Source organism: Taudactylus pleione, unplaced genomic scaffold, assembly GCF_031769625.1.
Source record: "Taudactylus pleione unplaced genomic scaffold, aTauple2 ptg000095l, whole genome shotgun sequence".
NCBI lineage: Eukaryota > Metazoa > Chordata > Amphibia > Anura > Myobatrachidae > Taudactylus > Taudactylus pleione.
In genome coordinates, this window is record NW_028284497.1 from 33,035,762 (window position 1) to 33,061,210 (window position 25,449).

Sequence of the window (25,449 nt, forward strand, 5' to 3'; positions counted from 1 at the left end):
TGATATTGTTGTTTGTGTAAGTCAGGCACCAGTGGAAGCAGCCATTATAAGAGGAAGACCATTGCCAGGTCTGGGCATAGGAATAACAAATGCACCTCTTATGTGTGGAATATTTTTACCCAAATCCTGACAATTGTTAAGCAATCTGTAGCATTTGTAAAAACCATGGTAAGCAGAGGTAGGGACGTTAACCATCTAGGAACCTCTTCCCTGTTCCGTTATTTGCAAGGAACTGGTGGTAAGAAAATAACAACAAGCAGTCCAGCATCAGCTGGCTCCCTTCTCTCAACTAGATCCCAGCACCTGCAATCTAGGTGACTCTGCTGGGGATGGATCCCAGAAGATGACTACGAAGACTAGTATTTAAAAAAAACAACTGACTGTGAAACAATTCTTTTTCAAAGGGAAGCAAATATGACAGCTCTCACTCAGTCGCACAGCGGATTACTGATGCCATCATGGCTATACTAGTATTAGAGCTGCGTCCAATATCCACCATTAATGCAATGGGTTTCACACAGTTAATTGAGGTCCTGTGCCCCCGGTACCAAGGCCTCGGTACTGTAGGCCGTAATGCTAATCACTATGCCAACTGTGCTGCGCGCATCATGCCCAAATTCTCTTAACAACTGATTAAAGCGAACTTCCTGCACCACTCTCACAGTTGATAAGTAGTGACTGCTCTATTCAGTAGACAGTAGATTCTGAGCAGGGTACATAGGTGCCATGAGGTGTGCAAATGCTTGGTGGCAATGGATACAGTGAGCAGCATATAACTTTATGGTGTTCGTGGGGGGAAATATATATATATTTTTTGAGGATATGAGCACTGTTCAAGCTTAGACCTTTCTCTGGGCTTTGTGAACCCTCCAGAGGGCCTGATTCAGATTTGGGAATAGAGTAAGAAAGAGCAAGTAACTTTACATCTTGGTAAAACCATGTTGCACTGCAGGTGGGATAAATGTAAAATGAGCAGAAACTGAAATCTAAATTGCAGTGTAAAAATAACACTGTCCAACATTTGTGAGCTACATGCAAAAGTGTTTAGGCTGCATAGCGGGGTTAGAGTCAGGGTTGAGGGGGGGGGAGGTTAGGGCTAGGTACCCCTAGGGGGTTTAGGATTAGGCACCACTGGGGGGGGTTAGGGTTAGGCATTAAGGGGGGAGACTTAGGTTTAGGCACTAACGGGGAGGGTTAAGGTGCGGGGTGGGGACGGTTATGGTTGGGCTAGAGGGAAGGTTAGGAGGAGAAGGGGAGAGGGTAAGTATACTTACCTGGCCCCTGTCGGGATACTGACCATTGGGATGCCGCTGTTTGTATTTTGACAGGAGGCATCCCGACTGCTGGTATTACATACCTATTCCAGTCAGATGATTCTATTCTGATGGCAGGTGGGCAGTGCTGTGGAAGGAGCAGGAAGTGGGAAGTGGAGAAAACAGGAAAAACTGACGAATTTTGCCCTTAACTTCTCAGGGGAAGATGCTCTAGGGTTCACTTGTGGTCAGAGGCGGTCTTGGGAATAACCTATATAGACAAAAGCCTAGTGTGCCATTACCCCATGGGGTACCCAGCAGTCATGTACCTCCATGTCATAAGGGGTACCAGCTTACATCTTTCCTAGGTCACCAAATTGGTTGAGAAGAATTTGTGAGTGTAGACAGTATTAGATGAGTTTAAGAATAGTAAATGGTTTGAATGATTGTAGGTGGTGGAAAAAACATTAGTATAATGTATTATGCCTCCGTGGCCTTAACACCACCATAACCCATAAGTGACTGCAACTCTATGGTAATGTATGCTGGGCCATCCCCAATATCCAATCTAACCCTCATTTACTGGTCACCAAAACCTCTCATCAGTTTACCACACAGTAAAAAAATAATTACTTGCCTACATATTATGTCTCCAACTATCCAAGTGGAAACCGTGAGGGCAGGGCAAAGCGATGGCATTGTCGTTGCCCCACTTCCTCCCTGCACAATGACGCAATTCATTTCATTCGGGGCAAGGCATTGATTATGTGATTCACCACAAATCCTGTCTTTTAGCCCTCGGACCACCGCCTTTACTTGGGAAGTGGGCAGGATCTTGGAGGTTGGTCATCTCACCAAAACTGTATCCTTAGGTTAATAAAGGACAAACAGACAGACAGACAGGGTGCAGAAGGGTTTTGTAATGGCCCCCTTAGAAAAACAGGGGTTTGCATAGCCCCCTTAGAAAAACAGCTGGGCTGGGCTCCCTCATCAGTAAAGGGGCCTGGGCCAGCTCTTAACAGCTCTGATCCCCTTGACCCCTACTTACCAAACACTATCTCTCTGCATTATACCACTATGTATTCCCAGTTTATTTGGCCACACCCCCTCCAGTGACTGCCCACTCCCCTTTGTAGGCCTCTATAATTACATTAGCCTGTAGGTTCTTCATGCTCCAGCCCACCAGTGGATGTTGTCCTGCTTATTTACTTCAACAATTTCATGACAACAGCAGAGAGAGCATGCACAGTATAACTATCACACATCTATTAATCTGGGAATTCTTAGAACTGATTTAGCGGCAGTTCCATTATACTGTAGTATTACAGTGATGCTTTGTATGACTTATTTTGTATTACTGCATGTTCAATAACATTGAAGGGCTACTTATGTCTTTTTGTTGTGAGGATATATATGATGGCTGTATATACAGTATATATAAAATATAGTCCCCAGTTTAGGGGTCTGTTTGTTCAGAGTAATCTCTTGAACCACTGGATGGATTTTGATGGGGTTTTCAATATTCTATACAGCATTGGTCAAGGAAGGTTTAGGTGTTTGAACTATTCAGCTGTGACAAAAGGGAGCTGTGCAGTGACAATGTTAGTGTAGCAAATCACCAAAAAAAAACCAAAATAAAAATCTTGCACCAAGCTGCTGTATAGGAGCTGGCCAGGGTGCTGAAATAGCAAAAGAGCATCTAAAACTGAGGGCCTGATTCAGACCTGCTCGCAAGCGGGTCGATGGTGGCCCAGTGCGCACCTTCACTCGCTCTGGAGCTCACAGCAAAACGGGGCGACTCTTGATGTTGATCGACAGCTTGCCCCATTTTGTAGGCAGGTGGGGGGGTGGCTGAACAAACTGAGGCATTCCCGAAAGAACGTCTGCCGTTTGTGGGCACCCTACTGATATCACTCGTGATGTCAGTAGTGGACTTCCGGCTCTATTAGAGTTGGAAGTCCACTTGGCATTGTGAGTGCTGAGACCCTACCACAAGGGTCTCCTCGCAATGCCGATGGCCGCGATAATCGAGACCATCGCCAGGCCACTCGCCCACAGGCCTGCGAGCGGCCTGGAGGCTGGAATTAAAAAAAATAGGAATGCCCTGATTCAGAGCGACCGCACGCAAATAGCATGCGCCTCTGAATCAGGCCCTGAGGCTTTTCAGTATGTAATTAATATAGTTTTTTTTTTATATTTTACTTATTCTCACTACCAGTCACCTTACTGCCCTATACAAGTGCTTTTCACATTATATATTTTTTTTAAATAATGAAGAAGATAAAGCAGAATTTAAAAAATGCAACAAGTGATACTGGAGTCAGAAAGAGCTGTTTTTAATAAAGACAAGGTACATAGGAAATGGACATCGTTATAAGTGATGAAAGCAGGTCATTGATGAAAATCTTTAGAGGAAGTGAGGAGAGAAAATGAGCAACATGGGCTACAAAGAAGCATTAATATAAGAAGTGATGTCTTCTAGCAGAAGGGCAGTTATCTAGGAAGAGAATGGAGATGACAGATGACCTAATGGTGCCTGGTTATCATTATAGAGATAACTGGTGTATGGACTAGGAGAGGCTTATAGGTGTCAGTAGATTGAGAACAGCCAATATATATTTATTTAGCAGTTTCTTTGAAGAGCCCTCATTAAACTGGTGGTCCTAAGATTAAGGAGTCTATTAATTATCACTTCATTTCTACAAAAGTAGGTGAAAATTAAGATTGTCACCTATTTTTGAAGAAATTAAGGGGTATATTTACTAAAGTTAGAGTTTTTAGAAATGTTGCCATAGCAACCAATCAGATTGTAGCTATTATCTTCTAGAAGGTGCTAGTTAAATGTAAGTAAAATATGATTGGTTGCCATAGGCAACATCTCCATTTCTAAAACCTCCCATTTCAGTATATATACCCCTAAGTGTTAGTGTATTCATCAAACATGTAAGGCATGAGATATCACTAATATCTCCTGGTTACATTTGTCCCCCGGCAATATCCACAGTCCCCATACTTTAGTATGGACACAGCAGGGAGGGAAAATATGCAATTCATCAAGTTCCGAAAAGGCATTTTTTTCAGAACTTGGCAGTGATACTGTACACCACTCTGAGATGGCGTACAGTATTTGATACAAATCCCTCCCTGCCCTGTCCTCTTACCTGCAGCAGCTCCCTCCCGGCTCCCAGAGCAGTCTTCCTGTGAGCCGGAGCTAGGAGACGGCACAGCAGCAGCAGCGAGGGACCAGCACAGGGCTGCAGGTTTAATCAGGGGGAAGGTGGGCAGGCCAAGTCTCCGGCGGCGGCAGCAGCAGCATTGTGGAGGACGGGGCGGGTGTTGTTCTCCGCACAGCAGCAGCAGCGGGCAGGGGCGCCGAAAGGGGGGGGGAGCGGGTACAAATAACCCAGGCACGGGCTTCCTGAGGGGCCCGGCGGAGGCCTGGGTCCGACGCCACCCACCCTCCCTCACAGCAGCCCAGCACACAGCGTGTGCTGAGCTGCAGTGGGAGAATGCTCGTGGCTGCTGAGTAGCAGCCACAGCAGTCGCCTATGCTTGTGGGGGGGAGCGATCACATTGATCATGCCCCCCTGGCTTTGCGCCCCCCTCGCCAGCGCGCAGCTCAGAAAATGTTTTTTCCTGAAGGGGACATGGCCACGCTTCCCGTGATTAGGCCACGCCCCCTGATAACCGGGCCCGCCGTGGCTCTTGGCGGGCCTGGCAGCGGGGGACCTATTTACGGCTGCAGGTCTGAGGGGGCACAGTCTTCAGCAGCGGCGGTGGCTGCAGCAAGGATGGGGGAGGAAACAGACACTGGTGGGATTGGTGGGTGGGCAGGCAGATAAGCAGGGGGGAAGGAGGTTCTCTTCTGCTGCAGCTGAGTCTCTTTATGCAGCCTGTGCGCAGCTTGAAGACAGGCAGTGAAAACTGACCAGGTGCAGAAGAAAAGTCTCTCACGAAAAACTGCTTCGTAGAAACAGCAGTTTTTCGGAAATGATAGTTTAGGGCAGGAGGCATGATGAATGCCTCCAAAATTGTGTTTGAACTTGCAGCGAGTTCAAACCATAATTATCACAAGTGATAATTATGTTTTGAAGAATAGGCCTCTAAGACTCTCCATTTCAGTAGAATATGCTTGCTTTGATAGTAACCTCAATAATCCTGTACATATCAACATTAACTTATCATGTTTCTACTGATATCAGTAACTGATATTAACTCATTCACTGCATGTGATTTTCATATCAGTTATCATTACTTTTCTTTTAATTAAATACTTATTTGCTACATTGTATTTATATAATTATGTGTATATACAAACTGATGCCAGATATACTGTGTTTCCCCGATAATAAGTCACTGTCTTATTTATTTTTTTTGTTCAAAAAAACACCAAAGGGCTTATTTTCGGGGTAGGTCTTATTTTAATTAACATTGACAGCAGTGCCCCTTATGCAGGCCTCCTTGTAGAAGTGCCCCTTATGCAGGCCCCCTCCCTTGCAGGCCCCCTTGTAGAAGTGCCCCTTATGCAGGCCCCCCTATAGCAGTGTCCCTTATGCAGCCTCCCTTGTACGGTAGCAGTGCCGCTTATGCAGGCCCCCCCCCCCTGTAGCAGTGTCCCTTTTGCAGCCTCCCTTATTGCAGTGCAAGCCCCCCTGTAATTGATCCCCCACCCACCAGTACGGTACTTACCTGACTCGCCGCCGTCCGGGATGTCGCTCTCACTTGCGCGCTGACTGGATCTAACATGATCCAGCAGGCGCGGCCGCACAGGATCCTCAGCGTGCGGGTGACGTCATGACGTCACCCGTGCACTGCATGACTGGGAACGCTGGTCTCTGCAGCGTTCCCAGCTCAAAATTAGATTTTGGTAGGTCTTATTTTCGGGGTAGGGCTTAATTTGGACCGGGTTACAAAAGTAAGGGTAGGGCTTATTTTCGGGGTAGGTCTTATTATCGGGGAAACACGGTATTATTAATTTTGAAAAAAAAAGTTTGCAGAGTGAACCTAGAAATTATCATTACGCAGAACTCAAGATGTGAATCACTATTGGCTATCTGCAATTCACCAAATATAATAAAGGCAACTCTACTTTTTCAAACCTCTTAAAATAATATTCCAAGATATAACAGAATTACAGAAATTGTCACATTCTGCACTGTAAAGTATATACTAAGGGGGATATTTTAAACAGAGATGTAAGAAAAACTCTAAAAATCAACTCAATGGCTTCAAACTTTTGAAAAAAAAAAAAACAACAGAACTAGTGACATGAGTGACATAAGAAAATATTAATGCATGTAAAGAGCTTTCCTATTCAGTGGCCATTCATATCTACATGGTTTCCAATGTATGAACTACATGTAGAATCCCATTGAAATAAATGGGCCATTAAAGTAAATGCGAAAGCAGCCCCTGCTAGATAACCTGGTACATTTTCCTCTATAACTGGGAGTCATGCAGCATTTTGTACCCCTGTCATATTGGGAACCAGATTCATATTGGTCAGAGTTGGACTGGAGCCTCTCTGTTTTTCCGATGCCATATAATATGAGTGGGTCCTTCTCAGTGATGTGTGATGAGATCAATGGCTGGGGAGGCACACATGGAGATGGGTCTGAGTGCTGGGCACCTGTCTCACCCCCTACTCACTGTAACTCTCCCCTCACTACACTAAGCTTCAGTGTCCATTGATTCTCCTAGAGATTTTTTCGCTCTCTTGGAATTACATTCCTTTAATTATACTTAGGAAATTTCATTCCTTTAAGCATGTATATATATGTTTTTTTGTGAGTATGTTTTGTAAGTGGCTTTGCAATATGTAATATATTGACAAAAGTTAAGTTTTAATATTTCCATATAAGAGTGCCCCCGCAAAGGAGTCTTCTTTATTATCCTGCTGCCCAGGGTAATTAAAAGGTGAACGTATTTGAGTATTTCTTACTCCTGGGGTGCACTACCAAATTAATTTATAGTAGGGTCAGTTACCCATTAATTGTGTTTATTTTTGTTTTTTCTCATATATCATATTATTTTGCTGTGCGGAATTTCATTCTTTTTCTATATCCATTGATTCTCCTACCTTCATCACTGTGTCTTCTCTTGCTGTTGCTGACTGAGATCCAATCTCTAAACACTGATGTGCACGTCCTGGTCACATGACACATCCAAAGTGTCCATCAGTGCTCAAGGTACACCATCCATACTCAGAGGCATGCCTCTATTAGCTCTTTTTCTATGCAGCTTACTGCCTGTTGTGTGGCTCCGCCCCCAGCTCTGCAAGCAGTGTCTGACTATACAGAAGCAAGGCTGAGCTGTTCTTGCCTCATCTCTCATTTCCCTGCAGTCCCAGGGAGCTTCACAAAGCTGGTGAGTGTTAACTATAAAAAAGATTACAATAAACAAAGTAATGTTTCTAAGGTATAATTATCTTCTCTGTATTATTCTAATCATTTTTATATCAAATCTCAGAAGTATGACAGGGGAGGCTCTGCCTACCCTGACTGCACTTCCCTGGCCCTTCTACTAAAGACTACCAGTCTTGTGATGACCAACTGTGGCCGCCAGGGTAATGATATAGGGCCTGATTCAGACCCACTCGCGAGCGGCTGTCCGCTCGCAAGTGGGTCGATGTTCTGGACTGAGCATGCGCACGACGGAGGGAGCTCCGTCGTGCGCATGGGCCAGACGCGACGAGCGAAGGAAAGTCCTTCGCTCGTTGTGTCTGATCAAAGGGGGCGTGCTGTCGATGTTGATTGACAGTACGCCCCCTTTGGTAGGCGTGCCGGGGGCGTGCCTCCCTGTCAGAAGCCGGCCCACTGACATCACTAGTGATGTCAGTGGGAGTGATTTTGGCTCTGATAGAGCCAAAATCACTCCGGAGCTTGCGGTTGAAAACCTCAACCGCAGGCTCCGGCTCGCAGTTTCGATGGTCGCGATGGTCACGACCATCGCGGCCATCAAACTACACGCTCGTATAGCCTGTGGGTGGTGACCCACAGCTATACGAGCGTCCAGGAGGACGCTCCATTTTCATGGAGGCCGGCCCTCATTCAGAGCGTGCGCTCTGCTCAGAGCGTACGGCTCTGAATGAGGGCCATAGATTGTGATTTTGCTAGTAAATGCTTGTGATTAGATAATAGATATTGACTCTCCCAACCAATTCAATTCAGTCATTCTGTGAAGAGACTCAGAGAAATTCTCATTGAAGCATATGATTTTTCTTTTATTCTCTATGGGGCCTATTCATCATAACTTAAAATTCGATGGAGGTAATTAGGTTTAGAACTCGAATGGAGTTCTACCTAATTACCGGAGGAATTCATCATTCCTCCTCTCCATAACTGTCTATTTCGAAAAGCTGTCATTTTTGCGATGACAGCTTTTCGGGAAATAGATAGTTTTCCCTCTCTACACTAACTTACTGCAGCTGTAATCAGTGCTGCGCATGCGCTGTTACATTCGTAAAACCAGTGTGTCCACCCCAACCCTCTCTCCGCCCTCCGCATACCTCCCCCATCCAGCACTTACCTGCCTGCTGCAGCGCCTCTGGCTCCGGTGGCTGCTCTGACACATGTTCTCCCAGCATACCACAGTACAGTTTAGAAAAAAAAAAGTTTATTTTTTCTACATTTTATTGTGTTCTGCTGGGAGAACACAGTGTCCGAGCAGACACTGGAGCCAGAGGAGGGACCAGAGCGCCGGAGGAAGACGCCACGGGACCTGCACATGCCGACACAGGTAAGTGTCACCTGCTATTCGCCACCTCATTGTGGCAGATAGTAACTCCATCAAATTCCGAAAATACATAATTTTCGGAATATGATCAATAGCCTAATTTCCATATCCCCATACTAATGTAAGGGGAGTGTGGAAATGAACGCAGGGAGACTTAACCAGGAGATATCAGTGATATCTTCTGTGTTAAGTGTCTTCATGAATACTAAAATAACGGTAATTAAGGAAAATGTCCATAAAAACATTATTTTAGTGTTGATGAATAGACCCCTATAGCTCAAAAGAAGAATTCCTATTGCATTACATTAAGAAAGATTTTTATATTTTAATGAAAATGAAAAAATATTTGGAAGCACTATGTATTGGAAGTTTTTTTACCATGGGTGTTTTTATTTACTTGTTTTTTTATACTTTTGTTATAGTTGAGGATAGTCTTTTGAAATGTTGCCACTCAAAGACACCCACAGCCAAGGGTGACAGGAAAGCCACAGAACTGCTCACAATCTAAAATCTCTACCTAGGAGCCATCAATGTTGGTGACGAGAGAGAGAGAAAGAGAGAGATGAGGAATTAATTAGGAATCATACTCTGGGCAGAATGGGTGGAGCTGGAGGGGTGTCAAGGCTAGAATTGGACTCGGGGAAAATCAGTTTATAGGATTGGTGCACATCATTTTATACCATTGTACCCCATTTGGGGTGTTCCCCGTGGTGTATAGCCATACTTTATAAGTTTGGATACGTGTGGCCATATTGGAACCATAGCCTGACACTGCAGCAAGGGATTGGGCTTTGAATTGCAATACACACAGTGCATTAGACATATATATTATATAAGAGATATATTTTCTAAAATATGTATTCTGTACAATTATTAATGATTCTAGCATATTAAAAGTTTTAAAATCTTTACATGAATTTGATTACAGTATCCCATTAAAATAATTGTGCCAAAATAGCTGAAAGTGCAGTTTCTGCAAGTAAGGAAATAGAAGGATTATATATATATATATATATATATATATATATATATATATATATATATATATATATATAAAAATTAGCATATGATTTTGGTGTAATGTTAATGAGATATTTTAGTTCTGCTGAATAAATTTAATATAAAAGGAGATATAAATTATATATTGTACTTATATACTGTATGTCACTGTATCTCTACCTATGTATCTTATTAAAGGCTTTGGCTGCTCAAAAGCAAATAACATTATCACTAAAAGAAATTGAATTACATTTCAAGACAATGATCGACATTACATTTAAGAGATACAGGATAATGAGGTTAAGCATTGCAATGCTGTGTATTTATGGTTTGAATTTTTGAAAATATGCTTAAATAATACTGGAACACTGGCCAGTGTCTCAGACATCTGAATATGATATAAAGTGGGCAAGAGATCAAGTGTACTTGAAAGTTAGAATTATTGGAATACATTCTACATCTAAACTAGAGCATAAATTATCATGCATCAATTTTAAAATAAATGTTACGTTTTAATGTAATAGCCCTGTCCAGAATTAGTATCGCTTTCAAAAGTATGTTCATGTCCGTAGACAGCTGCAATTGTATGATTGGAATTACATTTCTATAGTTACATTTACTTAAAGAAAAACATACAATTCAGTTTTGGGAAGAATATAGTGCATCTCACATAATTACTTACTTGGGTTGTCAATGCATAATCAGGTTGTCTGATAAAAGGGAATCGGTATGAAATACCGCCGGCCGCATGATTCCCGGCAGCGGCAGCCCGAAAGATGAGCAGATCCCTGCAGCGGCAGCCTGACAGCGCTGGAAATTCCGATCGTCCTCAGGTAAGTAATAACTAACCTAACCTAACCCCCTAACCCTAACCCTCCTTAGGGGTGCCTAACCCTAACCTCCCCCCAAGTGCCTAACCCTAATCCCCCCTGTAAGTGCCATTACCCTAACCCCCCTTCCCCGCTGCCTAACCCTAAGTCCCCCCCGGGTGCGTTAAACCTAACCCTCCCCCCCGCGGCTGTCCGCTCGCAGCGCCCTGCATCCCTTCGATCGGGATACCGGACTCCTGTCTCCCGGCGTTGGGAAAATGACAGGCGTCTAGATATAGACACCTATCATTTAACCCACGCCGGGATAAAGCAGTCGGGAAGCCGGCTGTCGGGATCATGCCAGACAGTTTCCCGATTGCATCCCGATAAAGGAGGTAAATTTACTAAGATTCGAGTTTGGTCAAGTTTTTTTTTTTAATCTCGATTTGCCTCGCCGAATCTCAGGTGAATTTCCTGTTTTTCATCTCGCAAATTTACTAAGAAGTGAGTTTAGCTGAAAGTGAGTTTTCCGAAGGTGAAATAGATCGAGATTTTTCCCCCTAGTTGCAAGTTTAGATGAGATTACTCACCCGAGATTGCAGTGTTTTCTCTCAGCAAAACTCTCCCGAGTTAGCAGCCTGCACATATCAGTGAGATATGTGAAGGCTGCTTGTGTGTTGTACCTGTAAAAAACAGGTTAAATGTTTTTACAAAAATGACATAGGGTCCCCCACCCAAAAACATTACCAGCCCCGGACTTGTCAGCCAGTCCTGGATCCAAAAATTACGGGGAACAAAACGAGTAGGGTTCCCCCAAAATTTAGGAACCAGCACCTGGCTGCAGGGCCAGTGCTGGTTTTAAATATAGGGGAGGAAAAATTGCGTAGGGGTCCCCCTACATTTAAAACCAGCACTGGACCTAAACCAACAGGGGTGTAATGCCACAGCCAGGAGACCCTATTACTGGGTCTCCATGGCCAAAGCATTCTCACCCTAAGCCGGTCAGGCCAAGCCAGGAATCTCAAGAAGGGGTCCCCCCTCTCCCGAAACCCCAGGTTTGGTTTGAAGCCCGGGGCTCTTCCCTGCACCCCTGGAGCGGTGAGTATGTGGGTAATAAAGTGTTAAATAGTAGTAAACTATTGTATTTTACAGTGGAACTACAGGTGCCAGCATTCCTGCCCTTTGGCACTTGTGGAACTACAAGTGCCAGCAGGCGGTCGGCACTCATACCTCCACTGTAAAATAAATAATTAAATAAAGACACAACACACACACCATAGATAAAATAAATTTGTTACACACCTACCTCAATCGCACATACTAACCTGCTACCAGATGTTCTGTCCCCTTGTCCCATGTAGAAATCCATTTGGAGTACCTGAAAAAATATCCTATACTCACCTCCATCCTCGCGCTGGGGTCTCTGTAGCATCCAGGAGGGTCTTTGAAAAACAAACAAACCGGCACCCGAGCTATATACTTACCATTAGTGGTGTATGTGTGTGACCACATACACCGCTAACCAACTCCTGACTGATCAGTGAGAAATGTCAGGAGCCACCAGCCAATCAGCGGCCGCTAACTGTAGAGCTGATTGGCCCCAGCTCCTGGCTCACTGACCAGCTCACGTGGGAACTATTAGGAGCCAATCAGCATCCGCTCTACAGTTAGCCAGTATTGCAGTGGACCAGAAAAGTACAATCTGTAGCCAATCTGAATGCTCACAACAGTACAGAGTATTTCAGGAGAATGTGTGCTGGCTGTGACCTGTCCACTTATGTAAATATTTTACTAGAGGTGGGGCTGAATGCGATGATGGCAAAGTCATAACGTGAAGAGGGAAGTAGAGGCAAACAAAAACTTTAACATGAGACTTAGATAGTGGAAGGAACAGCGTATCCATTAGCACAAATTGCGATGTTAGGTTTTTACCAGACTGATGCAGAAAAATTGTAAATTGTGAATAAAGTTCATTCATTTATTCATTCGACTTGTTAATAATCTAAATGGTTTGCTTACATTGATTGCCCCAGTTCTGAACAAGGCAGGATAGATCAACCTGTAGCCAAATAGATCATTGTAATTTTCAGAGCAATATTTTAGGAGAGGAGTAAGGGAACAAGTACACTAGCACATATCACATTTTGCAGGCCCATTTGCTAAAATAAAGTTACTGCTCCTGGTATTAATTGACAGTTGAATAGTATGCTAACGACAAAAACTGTATATATTGTAATTTCCAATGGTTTAATTAATGCACTACAATCACTGGCTTGGTGCCTATCCTAGACTTACACACACTCACAGTTACCACTTATAAATTGTCTCATGCATTTCGTACATGCTCGCATAAATGGACTTGAATGTGAACCCACTATCCTGCTAGATTTATAGAATCGTAATGAGAAATCTAGTCTTTACCAATAACTCTTATATGGCAATGGCAGCTTTTCTGTGAGGAACCTTCAAGTCGCAGTTATAGAGAAACAACTTAGAAATCAGGGGCCAATATTAGGTCAAGCAGATCTAGTACAAAAACATATTGCAGGGCCACAGTCAAAAGATTGGAGTCATGAACACGTCAGTATTAGAAGGTCAGACAGAATAATACTTAAACACAATAAGTGGAAACAGAACACGTTGCTTAGGCAACCAAAGAATGGTTTGAGCTGGTTTATGTAAGAGTGACTTGCGTCATGGGCAAGTACCTTAATGCAATCTAACTCATCATCAGGAGGGCTTAAACTGGAGCAACTATGTAATATGCTCATATTTACTTGGGGACATCTAAGAAGAGATGTGATCAGCTGGGGCTGTCTTGTGAGGGGAAAACAGAGATACAAGGAAAGTATAATTTTGTGGGTCCATTATAAGCCACCACCAGACTCTGCTAGGCTTTAAAGAATGGGTTCAATTAAATAACTTTTTTTTAACCACATTCCACTAAGACCTCCTCAATGCAACCACATGCCCCTCAGACCTCCGTAATGCAACCACATGCAATTTAGACCTCCTCAATGCAACCACATGCCACTTAGGCCTCAATGGAACCACATGCTGCTCAGAACTTCTCACATGCCATTCAGAACTCCCCACATGCCACTCAGATCCCCCACATGCCACTCAGACCTCTTCACATTACCCCATATTATACACAAAACCACATGCAATTTACACATGACATTCAGAGCTCCTCCACACATGCCCCCACATGCCAATCAGACCTCCTCACATGCCACTCACATGTCATTCAGCCCTCCTGCACATGCCACTAAGGGTCGGGTACGGGATGCTGGTGCTGGGGATCCCAGAGGTCAGAAACCCGAAGTGGGCATCCCATCAGGATTAACATACCGACAATGGGCGGTAAGAACCCTAACCACCTCTAAACTAGGGGTGTGCACCGGCCACTTTTCGTGTTTTGTGTTTTGGTTTTGGATCTGGATCTTTCTTCGTGTTTTGGATCTGGATTGGTTTTGCCAAAACCACCCTTCCGTGTTTTGGGTTCTGGGTTTTGTGTTTTGGATCTGTATTTTTTTGAAAAAAAGCATAAAAACAGCTAAAATCACAGAATTTGTAGGTTTTTCTGCTCCTATGCTATTATTAACCTCAATAACCTTAATTTCCACTCATTTCCAGTCTATTCTGAATACCTCACACCTCACAATAGTGTTTTTATGTCCAAAAGGTTGCACCGAGGTAGCTGGATGACTATGCTAAGCGACACGAGTGGGCGGCACAAACACGTGACCCATCTAGGCGTGAAACTGCAGTGGCAGACAGGATGGCATTGAAAAACTAGGCCCCAAACTGTACATAATGCAAAGAAAAAAAAGAGGTGCAAGATGGAATTGTCCTTGGGCCCTCCCACCCACCCTTATGTTGTATAAACAGGACATGCACACTTTAACAAACCAATCATTTCAGCGCCAGGGTCTGCCACACAACTGTGGCTGAAATGATTGGTTCGTTTGGGCCCCCACAAAACAAGCTGGCAATTAATCTGTCCCTGCACAAACTGGCTCTACGGAGGCAAGATGTCATCCTCATCCACCGATTCCTCACCCTCTTCAGTGTGTACATCCTCATCCTCACAGAGTATTAATTCGTCCCTGCTGGAACCACAGGTCCCTCTGTACGTTCTGGAGGCTGGTCTCCCTGGAAGAGTTGATAATTCATTTTATGAACATCATCTTCTCCACATTTTGTGGAAGCAACCTCCTACGCCTTTCGCTGACAAGGTTCCCGGCTGCACTAAACACTCTTTCGGAGTACACACTGGAGGGGGGGCAACTCAGGTAAAATAGAGCCAGTTTGTACAGGGACCTCCAAATTGCTTCTTTTTCCTGCCAGTACAGGTACGGACTGTCTGACATGCCTACTTGGATGCTGTCACCGATGTAATCCTTTAACAGACAGACGCACGCTTGTCGCTGCTGCTTTGAGGATTCAAGTGCGGCTACAGCCCACACAATTCACAAAGACAGAAAAAAGAAGAAGAATATTTTTATTGTTTGTGGAGCACACTTTGAGGGTTACACCACCCTTTAACAGACAGACGCACGCTTGTCGCTGCTGCTTTAAGGATGCAGGTGCGGCTACAGCCCACACATTTCACAAAGACCGAAAAAAAAAGAACAATATTTTAATTGTTTGTGTAGCACACTTTGAGGGTGTCACCACCCTTTAACAGACAGACGCACGCTTGTCGCTGCTGCTTTAAGGATGCAGGTGCGGCTACAGCCCACACAATTCACAAAGACAGAAAAAAGAAGAATATTTTTATTGTTTGTGTAGCACACTTTGAGGGTGTCACCACTCTTTAACAGACAGACGCACGCTTGTCGCTGCTGCTTTGAGGATGCAAGTGCGGCTACATCGCACACAAGTCACAAACACATTAAAAAAATAGTTTTTTTATTTTTTGGAGCACTTTGAGAGTTACACCACCCTTTAACAGACAGACGCACGCTTGTCGCTGCTGCTTTAAGGATGCAGGTGCGGCTACAGCCCACACATTTCACAAAGACCGAAAAAAAAAGAAGAATATTTTTATTGTTTGTGTAGCACACTTTGAGGGTGTCACCACCCTTTAACAGACAGACGCACGCTTGTCGCTGCTGCTTTGAGGATGCAAGTGTGGCTACATCGCACACAAGTCACAAACACATTAAAAAAAAAATTTTGATTTTTTGGAGCACTTTGAGAGTTACAACACCCTTTAACAGACAGACGCACGCTTGTCGCTGCTGCTTTGAGGATGCAAGTGCGGCTACAGCCCACACAATTCACAAAGACAGAAAAAAAAAGAGCAATATTTTAATTGTTTGTGTAGAACACTTTGAGGGTGTCACCACCCTTTAACAGACAGACGCACGCTTGTCGCTGCTGCTTTAAGGATGCAGGTGCGGCTACAGCCCACACATTTCACAAAGACAGAAAAAAAAAGAACAATATTTTAATTGTTTGTGTAGCACACTTTGAGGGTGTCACCACCCTTTAACAGAGAGACGCACGCTTGTCGCTGCTGCTTTGAGGATGCAGGTGGAATCTAGACGGGATTTGGAACCGAGGACACACTACCTCCATCAATTGTCTAAATCCCACTGCACTAATGTCGGATACCGGACGCACGTCTAATACCAACATAGCAGTCAAGGCCTCAGTTATACGTTTTGCTTCAGGATGACTGCTGTCGTACTTCATCCTCATCGCTAGGGACTGTTGGAGGGTCAATTGTTTAGTAAAAGTAGTGATGTTCCTACTTCCTCTCTGGGATGATGAACAACTCCCAGCAGCAGCAACAGCACTAGGAGGAAGTGGTTCTTGATCTTTCCCTATTTTATTTTTATCGGAGAAAGTTTGGTCCTCCATTTATGTTATATTGATATATAATATACGTGCGGCTAAAGCGCACACAAACACAGAAAATATTTTTTTATTTTTGCTGGAGAGTAGTGCACTTTGTGGGTTACACCACCCTTTAAGAAATGAGCCAGCCGGCTCTTTACTTATGGGACACAGGCGCACGCTTGGCGCTGCTCCTTTGTTGATGCACGTGCAGCCACAGTGCACACAAGTCACAAACACAGAAAATATATATTTTTTTGGTTTGGAGTGTACTTTGGGGGTTACAGAACCCTTTAACGGTCAAGCCAGCCGGCCCTTTACTTATGACACAGGCGCACACTTCACACTACTTTGTTGATGCACGTGCGGCTACTGCGCACACAATTCACAAACACAGAAAATAATTTTTTTTTTGGTTTGGACTGGAGTGTACTTTGGGGGTTACAGCATCCTTTAACGGTCAAGCCAGCCGGCCCTTTACTTATGACACAGGCGCACGCTTGGCACTACTTTGTTGATGCACGTGCGGCTACTGCGCACACAATTCACAAACACAGAAAATAATTTTTTTTTTGGTTTGGACTGGAGTGTACTTTCGGGGGTTACAGCACCCTTAACGGTCAAGCCAGCCGGCCCTTTACTTATGACACAGGTGCACGCTTGGCACTACTTTGTTGATGCACGTGCGGCTACTGCGCACACAATTCACAAACACAGAAAATAATTTTTTTTTGGTTTGGACTGGAGTGTACTTTCGGGGGTTACAGCACCCTTTAACGGTCAAGCCAGCCGGCCCTTTACTTATGACACAGGCGCACGCTTGGCACTACTTTGTTGATGCACGTGCGGCTACTGCGCACACAATTCACAAACACAGAAAATAATTTTTTTTTGGTTTGGACTGGAGTGTACTTTCGGGGGTTACAGCACCCTTTAACGGTCAAGCCAGCCGGCCCTTTACTTATGACACAGGCGCACGCTTGGCACTACTTTGTTGATGCACGTGCGGCTACTGCGCACACAATTCACAAACACAGAAAATAATTTTTTTTTTGGTTTGGACTGGAGTGTACTTTGGGGGTTACAGCACCCTTTAACGGTCAAGCCAGCCGGCCCTTATGACACAGGCGCACGCTTGGCACTACTTTGTTGATGCACGTGCGGCTACTGCGCACACAATTCACAAACACAGAAAATATTTTTTTTTTTGGTTTGGACTGGAGTGTACTTTCGGGGGTTACAGCACCCTTAACGGTCAAGCCAGCCGGCCCTTTACTTATGACACAGGCGCACGCTTGGCACTACTTTGTTGATGCACGTGCGGCTACTGCGCACACAATTCACAAACACAGAAAATAATTTTTTTTTTGGTTTGGACTGGAGTGTACTTTCGGGGGTTACAGCACCCTTAACGGTCAAGCCAGCCAGCCCTTTACTTATGACACAGGCGCACGCTTGGCACTACTTTGTTGATGCACATGCGGCTACTGCGCACACAATTCACAAACACAGAAAATAATTTTTTTTTGGTTTGGACTGGAGTGTACTTTCGGGGGTTACAGCACCCTTAACGGTCAAGCCAGCCGGCCCTTTACTTATGACACAGGCGCAAGCTTGGCACTACTTTGTTGATGAACGTGCGGCTACTGCGCACACAATTCACAAACACAGAAAATAATTTTTTTTTTGGTTTGGACTGGAGTGTACTTTGGGGGTTACAGCACCCTTTAATGGTCAAGCCAGCCGGCCCTTTACTTATGACACAGGCGCACGCTTGGCACTACTTTGTTGATGCATATGCGGCTACTGCGCACACAATTCACAAACACAGAAAATAATTTTTTTTTTGGTTTGGACTGGAGTGTACTTTCGGGGGTTACAGCACCCTTAACGGTCAAGCCAGCCGGCCCTTTACTTATGACACAGGCGCACGCTTGGCACTACTTTGTTGATGCACGTGCGGCTACTGCGCACACAATTCACAAACACAGAAAATAATTTTTTTTTTGGTTTGGACTGGAGTGTACTTTCGGGGGTTACAGCACCCTTAACGGTCAAGCCAGCCGGCCCTTTACTTATGACACAGGCGCACGCTTGGCACTACTTTGTTGATGCACGTGCGGCTACTGCGCACACAATTCACAAACACAGTAAATAATTTTTTTTTTGGTTTGGACTGGAGTGTACTTTCGGGGGTTACAGCACCCTTAACGGTCAAGCCAGCCGGCCCTTTACTTATGACACAGGCGCACGCTTGGCACTACTTTGTTGATGCACGTGCGGCTACTGCGCACACAATTCACAAACACAGAAAATATATTATTTTTTTAGCACTTGGGGGGAGCACCCCTGATGGACAGAGCACCCCCTGGACAACACTTCAGCACCCCTTTAGGACTGGGACACTGCACAGGACTTTGGAGTGGACACAGCCCCTATGGAGAACTGACTGCACAACACAGTCCAGCCAGCCCCTATGGACTTTGAAGTAGTGGACACAGCCCCTATTAACAACAGCAGCACAGCACAACACAGCCAGCCCCTATGGACTTTGAAGTAGTGGACAACAGCAGCACTACACTACACTACACAGCCCTAACTCCCACCCTCCCTCTTCACTGTCCACAGCCGAGTGAGAAAATGGCGCCGACGTGTGTACCTTATATAGGATCCAAAACCCGCGAGACTCGGAAGGCGGGAAGATGACGTTTTGCCTCGATTTCAGATCCGAGTCAGGCGGGAAAAGTCGAGCCTGACTCGGATCGGACTCGGATCGGGGGGGCTCGGGGGGGTTCGGATTTCAGAAATCCGAACCCGCTCACCCCTACTCTAAACCTAACCATACCTCCCCGCACCTTAAACCTAACCTCCCCCCAGTGCCTAAACCTAACCCTCCCCACTTAGTGCCTATCCCTAACCCTCTCCCTTGTGCCTAGCCCCACTACTTACCATCGGGATGCCGACGCCAGGATTCAAACTGGTGTTGGGATTCCAGCGCCTGCATTCTGAGTGCTGGTATCCCAACAGCCAGCATTTCAACTAGCTACCGCCACTAACACCATCCTCACATGAAACTAACACATTCTCCACATGCCATGCATATTTTGACCACATTTCTAAACTTACTTACCTGTACATCTGCAGAATACAGTGTGCACTCTCTTTCTCTTGCCCTTATTTGTGGTTATACAGCTTGACCTCTTTGCAGAGTGCAAAAGGGATCACATTATGTTGCTCCCATTAATTCTTATTCTCTGCTTCATAAACAAAAACAGAGAATAAATCAGATTGGAGCAGATTGCTGGGGTTCACCTGTGCAGGCTGCTGAGTGAGCCTAATGAAAAGGTATGACATAAGACCTGTAGTAAAAATGATTCAGAGTGATCTTGACTTCGCTGTACTAGTGATGAGTCTTCAGAATAAACTTCACAAGACAGCAGCTGACAATACAGAGGAACAACAAAGAAATCTAGTTTATATCATACAAGCTGTATCGGAAGGACTCACAGAGTAATGCTCAAATACAATAAATGCAAACAATCTATTGCTCAGAGTATAAAGCACCTGATGTTACCCGCATGATCAAGAGCTCACTCATCACTGCTAATTAGGGTTGCCAGATCATCCCTTTAATAAGGGACACATATTAATTACACAGGTTCTGTGGCTGATTAAAACCAGGTGAAATGGAGCCTTGAAGTCAGCCAGTTCCTGAATCTGTGTAATTCCCCTTTCACATGCACAGCAACCCGGGTTACTGTGCAGAGTGAAGGACCCGGCATTTCAACCATGGTAACGAGCAGGGTTGAACACAGGTTCAACACGGCTCGCAACGCAGTGTGCAGGTTTGGACTGGACTGCCAGGGAGTCAGTGAAATCCCCGGTGGGCCCTTGGACTTGTAGCTCTGCCCACTCTCGTGGGTGGGTGGGGCCAAGGCTGCCCTATTTTATTCACAATCCAGTGTCACTTTGATTGCTCTGAGGGCTGCCCCCCCTCCCCGACTTGTAGCTCTGCCCACTCCCATGGATGGGTGGGGTCAAGCCTGCCTCGTCATTCACAACCCAGCTGCTGGAGCCGGTGAATGAAATGTTGCTTTGACTCTCCACTGAGGGATGCTCCATCCCCTGACTTGTAACACCACCGACTCCAGCGGGTGGGCGGAGCCAAACCCTCTGCAAGTTGAACTCATCATTTGGACCAGAAGACGGGATTTACTTGGATACAGAGAAAGTTAGCAAACACTATACTGGTGGGCTGATGGGACCAGTTAATCGTTTCAGCGGGATGCTAGTGGCTGGTTAGGATGGTGGGGGGACAGTTCTGTAAAACTATCTAAAACTCTCAGGAGTCTGCCGCTGCCGTGTATTGATGAAGACTTCTCTCTGCAATGAGTCAGGTTACTCTCTCCCTGTCTGCAAGAGGTTAGAGCTCACACTGGGAGCAAGAAACAGAATGCAAACTTCATGCCACTTTACAAGTGTATTCAAACACTTGAATACACCTGAATAGTGGCAAGTAGTTTTCTGACTGCCTCCTGCTCCCAGCATGAGCTCTTGTAGAATACAGAGAAGCTGCCCAGTAGCCAGCCAGTATTATGGGAGTAATGAGCATTTGTGGATTCAGTAGGGGGTGGGGGGTGGGCACCTGGCTGTCATTCTGTGCTTGTATCCCTTCAACCTATGCTAAATCCAGTTGACCTACTACTACCTAACCAAGTCTCTTCTACGACTACCACCATCACCCCACTACCTCCCCCAGCTGCTGTGTCACTACAATTTCCCACACCCAGTCCCTACTACTATCACCCCCACCACCTCCCCCCCTAGCTGCCATGTGTAACTACAATTCCCCATACCAGTCCCTACTACTATTATCATCCCACCACCTTCCTCTGCTGCCATGTGTAACTACAATTCCCCATACCAGTCCCTATTACTATTATCACCCCCACCACCTCCCCCAGCTGCCATGTGTAACTACAATTGCCCATACTAGTACCTACTACTATTATCACCCCACCACCTCCCCCAGCTGCCACCATGTGTCACTACAATTGCCCATACTAGTACCTACTACTATTATCACCCCACCACCTCCCCCAGCTGCCACCATGTGTCACTACAATTCCCCATACCAGTCCCTACTACTATTATCACCCCCACCACCTCCCCCAGCTGCCATGTGTAACTACAATTCCCCATACCAGTCCCTACTACTATCACCACCACCACCTCCCCCAGCTGCCATGTGTCACTACAATTCACTATACCAGTCCCTACTTCTATTATCACCCCACCACCTCCCCCAGCTGCCATGTGTAACTACAATTCCCATACCAGTCCCTACTACTATTATCACCCCCACCATCTCCCCCAGCTGCCATGTGTAACTACAATTCCCCATACCCAGTCCCTACTACTATTATCACCCCCACCACTCCCCCAGCTGCCATGTGTAATTAAAATTCCCCATACCAGTCCCTACTACTACTATTATCACCCCACCTCCTCCCCCAGCTGCCATATGTAACTACAATTCCCCATACCAGTCCCTACTATTATCACCCCCACCACCTCCCCCAGCTGCCATGTGTAACTACAATTCCCCATACCAGTCCCTACTACTATTATCACCCCCACCACCTCCTCCAGCTGCCATGTGTAATTACAATTCCCCATACCAGTCCCTATTACTATTATCACCCCCACCACCTCCCCCAGCTGCCATGTGTAACTACAATTCCCCATACCAGTCCCTACTACTATTATCATCCCACCACCTCCCCCAGCTTCCTTGTGTAACTACAATTCCCCATACCAGTCCCTACTACAATTATCACCCCCACAACCTCCCCTAGCTGCCATGTGTAGCTAAAATTACCCAAACCTCATCCCCACTATTGTCACCCCCGCCACCTCCCCTTGCTGCTGTTTGTCACTACAATTACCCCCACCCAGTCCCTACTACTACTATCACACCATCCCCCTCTCCCAGCTGCCATGTGTCACTACAATTATCCCCCCAGTATCTACTACTACTATCACCCCCAAAACAAACCCCTGCTGCCATGTGTCACTAGAATTACTACCATCCAGTCCCTACTGCAACTATAACCCCGACAGCACCTTCTGTGGCCATGTATCACTACAATTACCCCCACCCAGTCCCTGCTATTACTTACACCCCACATACGTTACCCTGTTGCCATGCCTCCACAGAAACACAGCATGTCCTTGTTTTTCTGTGTGCAACAGTGGATGCATGCCTATATATAGCCCTCTTCACAGACAGCCACACAACCTCAGTCTCCACCAACACACACCTAATTATGGTACCCCTCCGTAATTTTTTTCTGGGTCCGTCACTGGTTACTGATGTCAATTAATGACATTGTAACACTGAATGAAGGAGCTGAGAGGAGCCCGCATGGTGCTTCCATGAGAAGGCGGACCATGAGTGGTGGTGCATCCATGTCTTCATTCTACTAATAAATCAGTTGAATCCCGGCAAGGGATTTAAGATAGGTGTTGAAATACCGCCACCTATGTTATACCTGATGCCAGACCGATCGTCCTCTCTGCCGTGTAAGCATACACTTAGCCCGGGGATAGGGGGACCCACGGGGGGACTTAGGGCTAGCCAATCCCCTGGGAAGATTAGGGTTAGGCTAAGGGAATGGGGGGTTAGGGTCAGACATCATCCGGGGAGGGTTAGGTTTAGGGTGCAGGGAGGGGGTTAGGTTTAGGCACCCCTAAGGGAGGGTTAAGGTTAGGGGGGAGAGGGGAGGGTTAGCATGCTTACCAACGGGCATTGGGATCTTCACCTGTTGGCCTGTCATTGTCGGGATTTGAACCGGAGGCTCTTGAGCCACCGGTATTTCAATCCTATTTCGTTGAAACTGACCTGCCATAGCCAGGGAGGATAACTGAACTCAGACAGTGACACCTATTTACTGGCACCAATTCACCACATTGCAGTGTGCTGGTTGAAAGGGATACAATCACTTTTATTCCTAACAGCTTTCCCAATCACAGATACAGAGCTGTCTGAACAACAGTGTGGACCCTGGACAAAGCAATGCACTGGGGTACCTACCCATCCATTGTGCCCCCAGTATTAAGCCCAATATAGAGTGCCCCCAGTAGTAGCCCCCATGCAGTGCCCCCAATAGTGGTACCCCTTATGCAGTGCCCTTTAAATAGTGGCCCCACTTGTAGTCCTCCCCTATGCAGTACCCCCAGTATTGCCCTTTATAGAGAACCCCCAGTAGTTATTCCCCAATGCAGTGCCCCTAGTAGTAGTCCCCTCCCTTTGTAGTACCCCTAGTAGTAGTCCCCCCTTGTAGTGCCCCTAGCAGTAGTCCCCCCTTGTAGTACCCCTAATAGTAGCCCCCCCCTTGTAGTGACCCCAGTAGTAGTCCTCCTTGTAGTGCCCCAGTAGTGGTCCACCCCAGTAGACACACATGTAATAAAAAAAAAAAATAAACACTTACCTGAATTCCCGATCCTGCTCCCGCCGCCGCCATCTGCTCTTCCTCCCGGGCCGGCCCTCTCTGCATTATGGGAGAGACATCATGACGTCTCTCCCATTACCAACTGCGAGAGCTGAAGGAGAAGCTCATGAGTGAACTCCAGCCCGGCTCTGGCAGTGGGCGCAGCAGCGAATTCGAGTCTGACAGACTCCCATTGCTGCTAATTAAAACAAACACACTGCTGCCAGAACTGGTGGCTGTGTGTTTGTCACTGTGTAGTGCTGACCGAACTCCGTCCGTTCAGCACTATACGCGCGGTGCAGCTGTGTCACAGAGACACAGACTGCCCGTGGTCCGCATGGTCGCAGCCGAGGTGCCCTCCACTATGTGGCGCCCTACTTCGCTGTGTACCATGCGAACCAGGGGAAGGGGGGGGTCGCTCATCACAGTGGGGGGGGGCTGGCGGATCAGACACAGTGCTTTAAAAAAAAACATTTACTAACTGGCCACAGCTGCAGGGAGCTGGAGGACCCCTTGAAGCTTCGGGCCCTTGGGCCCTAAAAGCCCAATGGAAGAGACGGTCCTGCACAGACAGTAGTACTTCTAAACCAGCAGCCAGCACTGTCAGACTCTTGATAGACTAGCAAGGAAAAAGGGCTCCGACAGAGTATTCTTATTGTAGCCCTCCAAATATGTGAAAATATCTGAAAAACACTAAGAGCCTGATTCTGAGTCGCACGCAGCCGTGTCTATTGGTGATAGCCAATCTGCAAGTTTATGCAAACTACACTACAAACTCCTTCCCTTATGTACATCCATGAGGCCGAATGTGCAGGAAAGAGAAGACCACTTTTATCATTTTGTGATACCGATTGGTGCATCGTTATACGCCACCATCTGTCGCACCATCCTTTCTATGACGCTCCTATAATGGCAGGCCCATCATCTCTGGTGGTTGCCACACACCTTCCGGGCCACCCCTTTCCGAGACTGGCCATCCCATAGTGGGCCCCTATGATTGCATTGCCCTGGTGGACCCTTCATGCCCCAGTCCGACACTGGCAGTGTGAATGGGTAACCTGGGTCCCATTCACTGCATAAAAAGAGCTGGCACTTGGAGATGATCTCAGCACATGATGGAGGTGACGTCATCGACCCGGCAATAAGACGGGTCAGGCCGCCAGTCTGAAAAGGGTATCAGCTGGGTCGCACCCAGGATGGTCATGTGAACAAAATCCATGGTGCAACCCAGCAGTGCAATCTGAAAGGGGTATAATTCGGAATTGGTATGATTTACCGCCGGACCCATGTCCGGCGGTTGGAATCCCAACA